At 37.1% G+C, this 13,503-nt stretch overlaps 1 long non-coding RNA gene across 1 annotated transcript; it reads left to right on the top strand.

The window, feature by feature from the left end:
• Positions 1 to 237: 237 nt before the first annotated feature.
• Positions 238 to 4,492, top strand: LOC132538314 (uncharacterized). The gene is made up of 3 exons (XR_009549708.1): positions 238 to 299; positions 1,629 to 1,735; positions 4,096 to 4,492. It is a non-coding gene; the product is annotated as an uncharacterized LOC132538314 (long non-coding RNA).
• The last annotated feature ends 9,011 nt before the right edge of the window (positions 4,493 to 13,503 follow it).

The following is a 13,503-nucleotide window of genomic DNA, read 5'->3' as shown; positions in this document are numbered from 1 at the left end:
AACATTTAGAGTACTGTCAACACATAATAATGGTTTTATCAATGTTAGTTCCAATGTATTCATATAGAAATTCTAACCCTTAGGATAGAACCCATTCAGGCAAATCTTATCTAGGCCCTACCTAGAGATAACTTTGAAATTGAAGTAAAAAGAATGAGCTGTCCATTTTAGTTATTCCCTTTCACCATCCTCATTTCAGACAATTCAACCTTATATACTTGGTTCTCCTTTTCCATAGAGAAAGCTTAATGTCACCCACCTTGCCAGCTGGTGGGAGGATAAGACAAGATAATAGATGGGTAAGTACTTTGCTAATGGTGACAAGCCACACAAATGTAAGGTATTATTATCTTGCAAAAATATAATCTTGAAATATGTACAATAAGATTCAGACTGACATTCTGCTAGATGAAATAAATGAATTATGTTTCCCTGTGTCTTTCATCTCTTTAGTCAAAAGTGGTGAATCACTGGTTAAAAAAATGTAAAACAAGTTTGTCATAAAAACTCGCGTGAGATGGGGGCCGAGTGGTAGTGCAGTGGGTTAAGCAGGCATGGAGCAAAGCTCAAGGACTGGCGTAATGATCCCGGTTTGAAATCCTGTTTCCCCACCTGCAAGGGGGTCGCTTCACAAGTGGTGAAGTAGGTCTGCATGTGTCTTTATCTCCCCACCTCTGTCTTCCCCGCCACTCTCCATTTCTCTCTGTCCTATCCAACAACAGCAACAGCTATAACAAGAATAACAATAAAACAACAACAAGGGCAACAAAATAAAAGGAAAAAATGGGCCTCAAGGAGCAGAGGATTCATGGTGCAGGCATCAAGCCCTAGCAATAACCTTGGAGGCAAAAACAAAAACAAAAAAACCTCATATGAGGGGGTAGGGCAGTAGCATTGAGGGTTAAGGATTGGCTCAAGGATTCGGGTTCGAGGCCCCAGATCCCCACCTGTAAGGGGGTTGCTTCAAAAGCAGTGAAGCAGGTCTGCAGGTGTTTATTTTTCTCTCCCCGTCTCTGTCTTCCATTCCTCTCTCCATTTCTCTTTGCCCTATCCAACAACGATGACATCAATAACAACAATAGTGATACAACAACAAGGGTAACAAAAGGGAAAAAATAGCCTCTAGAAACAGTGGATTTGTAGTGCAGGCACCCAGCCCCAGCAATAACCATGGAAGCAAAATAAAAAAAAAATTAAAGAAAGAAAAACAACTCATATGAAAGTTTTAATTCTATTTAGAAGAGTTCTTATGGTCCTCTTTGTTATAACAAAACTAACTGTTGACCAGAATCTGAGATATTAAACTCTACTACTATAGAAAAAAACATAAATTTGTGCTAGACAGTTGATTTATTTTTCTACTTTGTAAAATATAGTGTTTTGAGTATCATAGGCTGGACTTAGGTACTCATACATACTACACTATCTCCAGGGCAGCATGTGTTTTGCTTCATAACATTACTATTGGAAATATTTGTGAAGAATTTGTTTGTAAAGAACTACCCAAAAATAGTGAGTTTATTTTCATAATGACTATGAAAAGTAATGACTGAAAATTAAAACTTACAATGTAAGATACTGAAAGAAAGTAGTACTTTAGTACTACCCCAGGCCAATTTTTTTTTCAGATAGATCCCGACAGAAAGAATAATGACCACAAAAATAAAGCTTAGAGTGCAGTAGAGGCTGGACTCAGACCTTTGATCTATTCATGACAAAGCAGGAATCCTTCCATGTAAGTTATTGTCTGGGCCTAGTATTACTATTTGCTTTAGCTCTCCAGAGTCTGAAAGTTTATACTTTGATGAGCATATAAACCACTAGAGCTAACATTGTTAAATATGTGAAACACAGGTTGGGAGAAAGGTTTTCATTATTTTATGTTACATAAAGAACTTATAAAACTCAACAACAATAATAGCAAAAATATAAATAACCCTATCAAGAGTAGATAGAACTGACTATACAGTTTTCTAAAGAAGAGACACAGAGGGCCTTTAGACATATGTAGGAGTGATCTACTGTATTTATTATCAGAGAAATACAAATCAAAACTACAGTGGGATACCACCTCACACCTGTAAGAATGACCTACATCAACAAATCAGGAAAGGACAAGTGCTGGAGAGGTTGTAGAGAAAAAGCTACACTGCTACCTTGATTGTGGGAATGAGAACTTGTGCAGCTCCTTTAGAAGACTGTATGGAGAGTCCTTAAACAAATAAAGATGGTATCACCTTATGATCTAACCACACCACTCTTAGTTGTCCAAAGGACTTGCAAACACTAAATCAAAGGCATAGATGCAACTCTATGTTCACAGCTGCATTACACACAATAGTCAAAGAGTGAAAGAAGCCTACGGGACCATTGGCAGATGACTGGATAAAGAAGTTCTGGGATATATACTTCATGAAATACTATACTGCAATCAAAAAAGGTGATATTAAAATGTCTTTGAGACGAAAGACAAATACTGGTAGTTTCACTCAGATGTGGACTCCAGAGAACTGAAATACAATAACTTGCAAACAAAACAAAACAAACAAAAAACAGAAGCAAAGAGATTTTCTCTAAGACTGTATAAGAACAATGGCGGTCAATGTTGGGGACGGGGTTGCACAGCACTTAGCCGATGAATGCAGTATGAACTGAAAGTATACCCTGTAACCCTACAATCTTGTTACCTACTATTAATCACAAATTTAAAAAGTGGGTAGAGAAAGTTGGGATAAGAACTCAAATATTAGAAACTGTAAGGCTCTTTGAGATATCTCTTCCCTGGAATACAGTAGGGAATTGGTCAGTTTAGGCCATTATTATTGGCTTCTCTTATTTACATATGCAGATTATGAGTTTGGAAAGATTTGAAATATACATTTTCATCAAGAAAATGTTGATAATGTAGTCATTTCCATGATTAAATTCAGCAGGTAGGTAAAATGCCTATCAGATGCCCCCAAATATAGTTGTTTGATGAATATAAATACACAAGATACAGAAGGCTTGGATATATTAAGACATAAACTTGACTTTTGAGCATAGCAACATTAAGTATAAATTGGATCATTGATTCCATATTCAAGGACAACATTTTCCCAATGTGACACATAAGCACAGGGTCCATACTACTGGTGTGATTGAGGGGGTGTGGGGGACTGGGATACCTTCCTCAAATATACTGTTAAGGCATTAGGAGCATTGGTTTTATGGTGAGGATAGCAGTTAGAAATATGGCCACAAGGGGTCAATAGAGTGCTTTGGTTTTATAGTGAAACAAAAAAATAGCCTCCTTTATATGTTTAATCCATAAATTCCTTATTCTATACTAGAAGTATGTTATTACTCTCATTTAAAAAAATAGATAAATTTATAGGTAAGGGTAAAGAAAAACTGCTTGCAGCTTATAAAATGGAAAGGCACTAAGTCTCATAAAGATTTATGTATGGATATGTACGAAAAATATATTTTACTAAACCTATGTTTTGCTTAATATCATTACTATTCATAAAACAACATACATTCAGACACTTCTATCATAAGAATTATAGCAAGTATAAATTAATATTACTTTGAATTTGGGATTACATTTCAGAATCTTGGATCTTGTTGTGAACAATTGCTTATCATTTTTCAGTGAAGATCAGAAATGTCTCATCGTTAAAATGGGGACAATACAGTTATTATAATAATTAATCAAAACAAAGTAGGTAAAGTGCCTATATAAGCCTCTAAACCATTCATCATTCTGAATGGCCAGTAACCTTTGTTATTTTGTGAGAATTCAAAGATGAATGGGAAACATGACTTGCCCTGCTCCAGTGGAAGTCAAAGGGAGTCATGAGAGGTGAGGCTAGGAAGCTAAATGTGCTGGAACCTGCCCAGACTCCATCAGAATAAGCCAACACCATTTAAAGAACCCACTAATGGAAGTACCAAGTGGTACAACTGCATAGTTGCACACATGTAAAATAAATTGCCTAGCTTCTTCCAACATGAAGACCCCAAGTTTCCTCTGCTATACGCTTATCTTTAGGTTCTTGATTATTAAACAATTTTGTCTGTTTTATATCTTTATGCTTTTCACCCACCAAGTTGAAGATGCTACCATGATGCCAACCTGACTTCCCTGGGCAGACGACTTCACCAATGTGTCCTGGAATCCCACCTCTCCAGATTCCTGCCCCACTAGGGAAAGATAGAAACAGGCTGGGGGTATGAATCAACCTGCCAATGCCCATGTCCATCAGAGAAGCAATTATAGAAGCCAGACCTTCCACCTTTTGCATTCCACAAAGATTTTTGATCCATACTTCCAGAGGGACAGAGAATAGGGAAACTTCCAATGGAGGAGAAGGAGCATGAACTCTGGTGGTGGGAATTGTATGGAATTCTATCCTTTTTATCCCACAATCTTGCAATAATTATTAAATCACTAATAATATAAATAAATAAATAATGGACTGGTCAGGTTGATTGTTTCCTTTTAATAAAAACTTGAAAATTTTACTAGCTGCTGGAGTGTGGGATCTTAGCAAAAGGAAAGCCAACCAGATGCTCTCATTGGTACAGGCATCTCAAGGCTTAGAGCCACTTAGATATTATTTGTGATGGTGGTGGGTGGTCTTTGCTGACTGACATTAGATTCTAAATATAGTTCTTCCCAGAGTTCTGGAAATTAATATATACTCTTTGAATAAATCCACATGTACTTTAAACTAGACGGATATAGAGAAGAAAAAAAAAAGCTTTGCTTTTGTTTGTAACCTTCAAAAACATTGCTAAGTAGGAGCTTCAGTTCCAACTTTCTAGTAAATATGAAAAATTATTGGTAAAAGGATTCTTGTTGGTGAATGGTTGAGTTCCTCCTGAGTTTTATTTCACAATGTAACAATAGTTGTGAAAGAATACTTGGATAATTCAATAAAAGACTAATTTTCTTACTACTACAGTATAAATTGCTCTTAATCTAGGCATGAAAGCCGAGTTTCAGTCAGACTGCATACGACTGACAACAGCCATAGGTACACCACGAGGACTGAGAATGGTTGTGAGTGCACATAGCTATGAGTTGTCCAGATGAATTTTCTGGGTACTTGCTAGCTTTGGTTTCTTTCAGCTGGAGGAACTGCACTTTGTTGTTTCCCATGGGGTCAGTGACTTCCTCTCTCATTTCCCCTCCTCTGTTAGACATCAAGTGACCGAATGGAAATACCTCTAAACCACCAGTAGGGACCAAGGATGGGGGGTGGGTGGGAAAGTGGGTTGGGTGGTTTATCCAATAGAGCACAAATTTTACCATATGGGAGGATTTGTGTTCAAGGCCCTACAACCCCATCATGAGTGGTGGAATAGTGCTGCAGGTATCTCTCTGTCTCCTGGTAGAAGAATAACAGAAATTGTGTGTGACACACACACACACACATACACACACACACACCCCTCAATGTTAAGATAAACAACATAAAACACCATATGACTGTTTTCAGAAAAGAATTTTCTCTTTGGAAGATAGTAAAATAATAATTCACTCAGTTTTTAAAGATAAAGGCCATCTATTTTTGGCATTTGGTGACTTAAAATCAGTGATTAAAAATACACTATTAAAGTAAAAACAAATTTCAAATTCTCCACACTATTGTCTCTTCAAAATTCTTATTGATTGATATCGCATCCATCAGGATAATTTTCTTGACAGGAGAACTTTCATATCTCATTCCACCAATATCATATATGCACACACATACACTCTTCTCCCTCCTTCTCTGTCTCCCTCTCTCTCTTTCTTCTTTCTTCCTTATAATAAATGTATAATGCTTTGTTTAGCAGTATTTTGCCCCTGAAAAGGTGAAACTTCTCTCTTCTTTACCTCTAATCCTCCCTTCACCTCCTGTCTCAGTAGGAAAGAGATCAGAGAGAGTGAGATTCTTATAAATGTCTGATGAAAATTTCTCCTGAAAAATTTGAGAAGACACTATCATTTATATTATACATGTTGATGATAAAACAGCTTAAGCTTAGTCAATTGTTCTGTATTTAAGATATTTATTATATTAGAAAAGGGATTTGGGTGGATTTCTAAGGTAAAGAAACTGGTGGTGAGGGAGAACTCAACTTTAACAACTAGCAGGATTAAAGTCTAAAGCTTTGGGATTGGCCAGTGACACACCTGGTTAAGTACATATGTACAATGCACAAGGATCCCAGTTCAAGGCCCTGGTCCCAACCTGTAGCGGGAAGACTTCATGAGCATTGAAATGGTGCTATAGGTGTCACTCTTTCTCTCTCCCTTTCCATTTCCCTCTCAATTTCTCTGTCCCTATCCAAAATAAATAAAATTAAAAATAAATAAATAAATAAGAGAAATTGGTACACCATGATGGGGTACTTACTTTGAAGCACTTAAGGAAAACAGCTGATATTCCATTGGTAGTTTGGCATTGAATATCATACTTCAAATTCAAAATGTGCTATTTCAGATCTGTAATATTTACAGATACATTTACCTCCACAGTACTTAAAGTTAAAATAAGATAAAATCATGGTGAGAAGGAGTTAGGCAGTAGGTAGCACAGGGGGTTAAGTGCATGTGGTGCCAAGCGCAAGGACCTCCATAAGGATCCCAATTCAAGCCTCCGCTCCCCATCTGCAAGGAAGTCACTTCACAAGCGATGAAGCAGGTCTGCAGGTGTCTATCTTTCTCTCTCCCTCTCTGTCTTCCCCTCCTTTCTCCATATCTCTCTGTCCTACCCAACAACAACATCAATAACAGCAATAATAACTACAACAATAAAACAGCAAGGGCAGCAAAAGGAAATAAATATTTTTTAAAAATCATGGCGAGAAAGGAGCTATCTTATTTCACTCACCTAATATGCTTTTTATTATTCTCACTTTGAATTTAGCTGATGGTTGTTCTCCTCTGATTCTTAAATATCTTCTAAAACCCTTTAGAGCCTTAAATTACTCATGTCTAAACCAAGCATGACATATTGGGTTGTCATAAAAGTCATGACGCACTTGACAGAAAAATATAGAAAATAAGGCATGACTCCTGACAATATGTTGCAGTCTCCCCTTCTCTTAGTAACTTTAATATACAGACTACTATGCTGACATACACCTGAAATATGCAAAAGTTGACCATGTTTATGTGTATGTTTAAAGTTTGGTAAACAGTAACTTTAAGGCTAAATTCTAAAATTAACTTACATTTAAACTCTGAGGTAAAAATTAGTTAACAATCAATATATTTTAACTAAGTTGGTCTAAAGACCTGCGCACACCTAGGGTGTGTCTCCATCTTGAATGGGTAAAACAAAAGGTTAAATAGACTTGTTGATATGTAAAACTCTCGAGTACCTTCTCTATTAGAAATGGTAGATCCGCACAACGGCTATGCTAATTATTCTCATGCCTGAGGTTTCCTTTCCTGCGCACACCTAGGGTGTGTCTCCATCTTGAATGGGTGTAACAAAAGGTTAAAAAGACGTTGTTGATATGTAAAAGTCTCAAATTCCTTCTCTATTAGAAATTTTAGATTGTGCTGTGGTTATGCTAATAACAAGTTTTGTTTCATAGTAAGTAAATTTCAGCCAGCTGCCTTTGGGACTTGAGGCCATTCCCCGCCCCCATACAAATGCCTGTCGAGGCAAGTACACCCCCCAGAGGCAAGAAATGTTTTTTTAAGCTGATAAAGTTTTGCCCACAGAGGCAAAAAATGGCCCCCTCAGGCTTTCCCTTGGCAGCACACTGGTTCTTGTTACTTGCTTACATGTTTCTCCATGTTTGTGCCAGTTTCTTTTTTAAAAATGCCTGTATGATAGAGGTTTCTGTTCACCTCACACCCCTGATACTGTGGTCATTTAGTTAAAAAGAAAAGGGGGAATTGTTGTATGCTTTACATTGGGTTGTTCTAGCTCTCCCCCTGCCAAGAAAATTGGTTCAGTCCTGCTAGTTTCGTGGGCCCGCTTGTCCCTGACCCAAGGAACCCCGAGAGAGTTCCAGAGTTAGAGAGTGCTTGGCGCCGCCACGGGGAAAAGAGGCAGCAGAGTTCTGTTTGGTGATTAGTTTGTCTTAGTTTATAAATTGTTGTTCCTGAATAAAGAAATACAGCTTCCCTGCCCAGCCTTACGTCTCTGGTAGTCTCTGTTACCCGCCCGTGAAGCTAGCCCAGCCAGCTGGAGCCTCCGAATTTTAACAACAAAAAGTAACCAGAGGCAAAATATAGGTAACCAGATCCAATAAAGAGAAGTCCTGTAACATCATGGTGTGGTAGAAACAAAGTACTTCATTTCTTGCATGATTGATATTAATAAGTCACTTGACGAGCCATTTTGTAATACCTCTGCTTGCAGTATATGAAGTTAACATCTGGGTCCAATTTATAGAAATCCCCTCAAAAACACACTTCATAGTCCAGAATTTCAGTTTATATGCATTCTGTTTACAGATAACAGAGGACTTATTTGTTAACTGTTTTTAATATGATTTATTTATTTATTATTGGATAGAGACAGAGAGAAATTGAGAGGGTAGGGAAAGACCATTCATCTGCTATAACAACTTCAACTTCCATAAGCTTTCTTACCCTCATCTTCGTTACTCCATTACAGGGAACTACCAACCTGCAGACCAAAGATGGTACAGACAGGCAATGCTATACTTTACTTCATTATAGTGAAAAAGAAGTCTAGTGTAGTAACTGATGATAATATTTATGTCATGTATTTTTTTAATTTAATTTTTTATTTATAAAAAGGAAACTGATTAAACCATTGGATAAGAGGGGTACAACTTCACACAATTCCCACCACCAGAACTCTGTATCCCATCCCCTCCCCTGATAGCTTTCCTATTCTTTAACCCTCTGGGAATATGGACTCAAGGTTATTGTGGGATGCAGAAAGTGGGAGGTCTGGTTTCTGTAACTGCTTCCCCTGCTGAATGTGGGCATTGACAGGTTGATCCATACTCCCAGCCAGTCTTTCTCTTTCCCTAGTGGGGAAGGGGTCTGGGAAAGTGGAGCTCCAGGACACATTGTTGGGGTTATCTGTCCAGGGAAGTCTGGTTGGCATCTGGAACTTGGTGGTTGACAAGAGAGTTAACATACAAAGCCAAACAAACTGTTGACCAATCATGGACCTAAAGGTTGGAATAGTGCAGATGAAGAGTTGAGGGACCTTCATTTTATAATAGCTAGTGGCCATATTTTAGTTATATTCCAAAGGGCCGGTGGCTATACTAGTGTTTTTTTTTTGGTTTTTTGTTTGCTTGATTTTTTTGCCTGAGCCTGAAATCTGATATGCAGGTAGATTCTAATTATTGTCTGGGGAGGTAATTTCATGACTGGCAGAAGGATTAGAAAGCTGGATCAGGGAAGAGAGTAGCTCCCAAATATGGAAAAGGTGTATAAATATTGTTGACTGTAAACCCCATCGATTAGATGTGATCTGGGGCCCATATTTAGCTTAGGAGACTATGTGACCTCTGCATCTCTGTAGATCTGAGTTCACATTCTGTGGTCATAAGCAGGAACATTCCAAGCTGCCTCAATATCAGGACCCATCTTCCTCAGGTGTAGCATAGAGTATATTGTACAACCTTCCTTCGCATGATGGAACATTCTCTACCATTGTTGATCCAAGTTGAGAGCAAGGTCCTATGGGGGCCCACAAAGGGGTCTGTTGTGTTGTTCCTGATAGGAATGACTGATAACAATGGAGAGAGGGATTTATTCAAGGTCTAGGCCCATCAATATCATGTGTTTTTTTAGCTAGTATTAATAAGAGGCCACTATAAGAATAGAAGGGAAAACATAAAGCAGAACTTGGACATGATTAGGTGCACTGCACCGAAGTAAAGGATTCTGGGGTGGGGGGATGCTCAGGGTCTGAAACATAATGGCTGAAGAGGACCTAGGTGGGTGGTTAGAGTGTTATGTGGAAAACTGAGAAATGTTACACATGTACCAACTACTGTATTTTACTGTCAGTTGTAAACCATTAATCCCCACAATAAAGGGGAAAATTGAAAAAAAAAACAAAAATAAAAATGAAAGAGAGAGACAGAGACACCTGCAGCCCTGCTTCACCACTCATAAATCTTTCCCTCTGTAGGTGGGGACAGAGGGCTCGAACCTGGGTCCTTGTGCATTGTAATGTGAGCATTTAACCAGGTGCGCCACCACCTGGCCCTGGGACTTTAAAGTTGAATAAAATCATGGGGAAGGTGTGATATTCTATTGCGTAACTCTTGATTTTCTCATTGCTGGCATCATTACTAGTATTATCATTCTCTTTTTATATTACTTTAATTCTAAAACTTTCAGAGTCATACTTTGTTGCTTTCCATATCTAACCTCGAGCATAAAAGCACTAAAGTACAAGCCTCTACACAATGATAGTATTTTTAAAATGTGGGACATTGTTAAATTTTATGATGAGCTATGCTGCAGTTTGAAGTATATGAACGTGACGTATTGGAAAGAACATAGTACATGTGATGTGACAGTTCTGGGTCTAAATTACAGTTCAATTATACCATCCTGGGCTTGATTTCAGTAAACTTGGCTTATCTCTTTGATAAAATGGATAATGCCTACACAGTTTCAAGTATTAAGTGAAAATGACAATAATAGTTAAACTTAATAAAATAATTTCTTTGTGTGTATGAGGGAGGCATCATCTGTGATGTTCTAATTATTTTTATCTGTCTCTGTTTTTTGTATGGTGTCAAGACTTGAATCCAGAGCTTCACATATACAAAGCATGTGCTCTACCATTGAGTTATCTCCCTGATTCATGAAGCAATTTCTTTGTGCTAAAAACTGTTGGAGAGGGGAAAAAATTCCTCTACTCTTTTGCATTCAATGTCTGGAAGGTCTGTAAAGGTAACTAACAAAAACAGGTTCACAGGCAGAAAGGAGTAGATATTTATTAATATTTATATGTGCACAGGAGTTTACAGGAGTTTAAGTGAAACACAAAGGAGTGGTTAGACATGGAAGCTTATTCAACATTTTAACAAAGGAAAGAGGGCTTGGGTTTTAAGGGACTGTGAATTGTGGGTTCGAGACAAGGAAATATATGAGGGAACTAGTGGAAGATAAAGGTCACTTTAGTGCATTTGTTTCCGCAGACTTATCTTGGTACTGTCTGTGTCTCAAGTACGGATAGGAGTGGTTACCTCATTCTGATGCAGGAGAGTGGGGAAAACTTGTACCACTTTTACAAATCGAAATTTATGCCTTGCATATTGACAGATTATGAAAGGGTAGAGACCACTCTCTTTATCTATTGGCTTTATTGCTTTTAACTCAAGATATTTATGCAAAGTTATGTATTATGGGCTGGAATACTCGGATTCCTTTCAGTGCTATGATGAGATTACATATATCTGACAGTTCTTCATAGAAGATAACTTTTGTTTACTATCTGTTGCCAAAATCTACACTTGTCTGTCTTATAATGATGTTAAGATAAATCTGATCTTTAAAAAGAGATTGAAGTTTTATGGAGTATAATCCTTGACTTCTGTTATTTTTTTACTCTAAAAATGTTTGTCTTCCAAAGAATAAAAAATAAAATTGTTTTCTTCTAAGTTAACTTTTGGTATGGGTTTTTTAAATTGAATTATTTTGTCCACATAGAATTTATTTTGATGTGTGGTTTGAGAGGAATATCAGAATTTCCTTTTAACAGTATCATAAAGAGGGACTTAAGAGCCATTAAAAATAAGTGAACTTATTTTTTATGAAGACATCTAATACAAAATACTCAAAGACAAGAAACCAATTGATTTTCTTTTTGAAAAACTCTTTCTTTATAAAATAGAAACTTAGAAAACTTGTATAACCCCAAGTTCAACTCATTAAGCACAGAATAATCTCATTTAAAATTTTTTATTAGTGATCGAATATTGATTTACAAAATTATAAGATAACGGGTATAATTCCACCATTTTCCACCACCAGAGTTCTGTGTCCCCATTACCTCTATTGGAAACTGCATTAGTTTCCCCACAATCACAGATATGGATTAACTATCATTTCTATAATTATCTATCTATCTATCTATCTATCTATCTATCATCTATATATATTTGCCCATTTTTTTATCCTGTCTCCCTTTTTAAGTCACACTACTTCTGAGTTTTCCTTCTTTCTTTCTTTCTTTCTTTCTTTCTTTCTTTCTTTCTTTCTTACTTTCTTTCTTTTTTCTTTTTTTCCTCTTCTCTCTAGGTCCTGGTGGAATTGGAGTTCAGAGGCCCTTAATCATCTTTCCCCAGTGTTTACCTCTCTTGGAGTATGGACCAAAATTCCTAATGGGGTGCAGAAGGTGGAAAGTCTGACTTCTGTAATTGCTTCTCTGCTGTACCTGGACATGGCTGATGCATATCCCCAGCCTGTTTCTACATTTCCCTAGTAGTGCAGGGCTCTGGAGAGATGAGGTTTGGGGAAACATTGGTAAGGTCATCTGCCTAAGGAGTTCAGGATGAAGTTATAGTAGCATCAGCAACTTGATGGTTGAAATGCAGTAAGATATAAAGCAGAAAAAAAGATTAATGAATAGGAACCACAAGGTAGGAATAGAGCAGATGGGAACAGGAATTTTAGGTGGATAGAAGGTAGAAAGTATATTTTAGGTATGTTCCTAGGGGTCTACAAGTGTGGTAATTGTTGCTAAAGCTTGATAGATAACCTGCAGGTGGACTAAAATATTGTTCTGGAAATCGTTGTCAGAACTGAGAATAGGACTAAAAATCTGGATCAGGAGAGAGTAGCTCCCAAACTTGAAAAAAATACATAAATACTCCTAACTATGTTAATCTTAATTACTATGTTAATCTGACCTCTGGTTCATATTTATTCATGTTTAGCACAGCAGCCTGTATAACTTGAGTCTCTGTCAGCCTGTATTCATAGTCTCTGGTCACAGCTAGGAACATTTTTGGCTGCACTCATTTCAGGAACAGTTTTCCTTGAGTGGCAGAGTAAGACGACTCAGCTTCCCTTTAGAAAATGGGAGGAAACCTCATTTAAAACAGTTTTTTAGTTATTTAAGGAAACAAAATTCAACTTTTACTTTATTTCAGAGTATCCATATCTGGATGATTCTCTTGATATAGAAAGACTTTGAGATACACAAACATACATATAGATATACATACTTATGTGCATATACACATATATTTACATCTGCTCTATTATTATTTTACCTTTATATGTATTCTGCAGCTATGTCTTTATGTCTATGATTATATCTACATTTGCCTATATATATATATACTCTCCTAGTTTGGCCACTGCTCATTTACTAAACCTTGTGGGGAAAAAAAAATCTCCTGGTGAATGAGGAGCTAATAATTGTGACACAAAGGACTTGCTGGGTTAATTCTCTGCCACACTGCTAGTTAAGACCTCAAGAGGGTTATCCTGATTGAGATTGAAGCATATACATAAATAAATCCCCAGTCAGTGCTTGATTTGAATAGATACATGGG

Source organism: Erinaceus europaeus, chromosome 4 (assembly GCF_950295315.1).
Source record: "Erinaceus europaeus chromosome 4, mEriEur2.1, whole genome shotgun sequence".
Taxonomy (NCBI): domain Eukaryota; kingdom Metazoa; phylum Chordata; class Mammalia; order Eulipotyphla; family Erinaceidae; genus Erinaceus; species Erinaceus europaeus.
The sequence above is the reverse complement of the archived record's forward strand: the minus strand, read 5'-3'. Positions and strand labels throughout refer to the sequence as shown.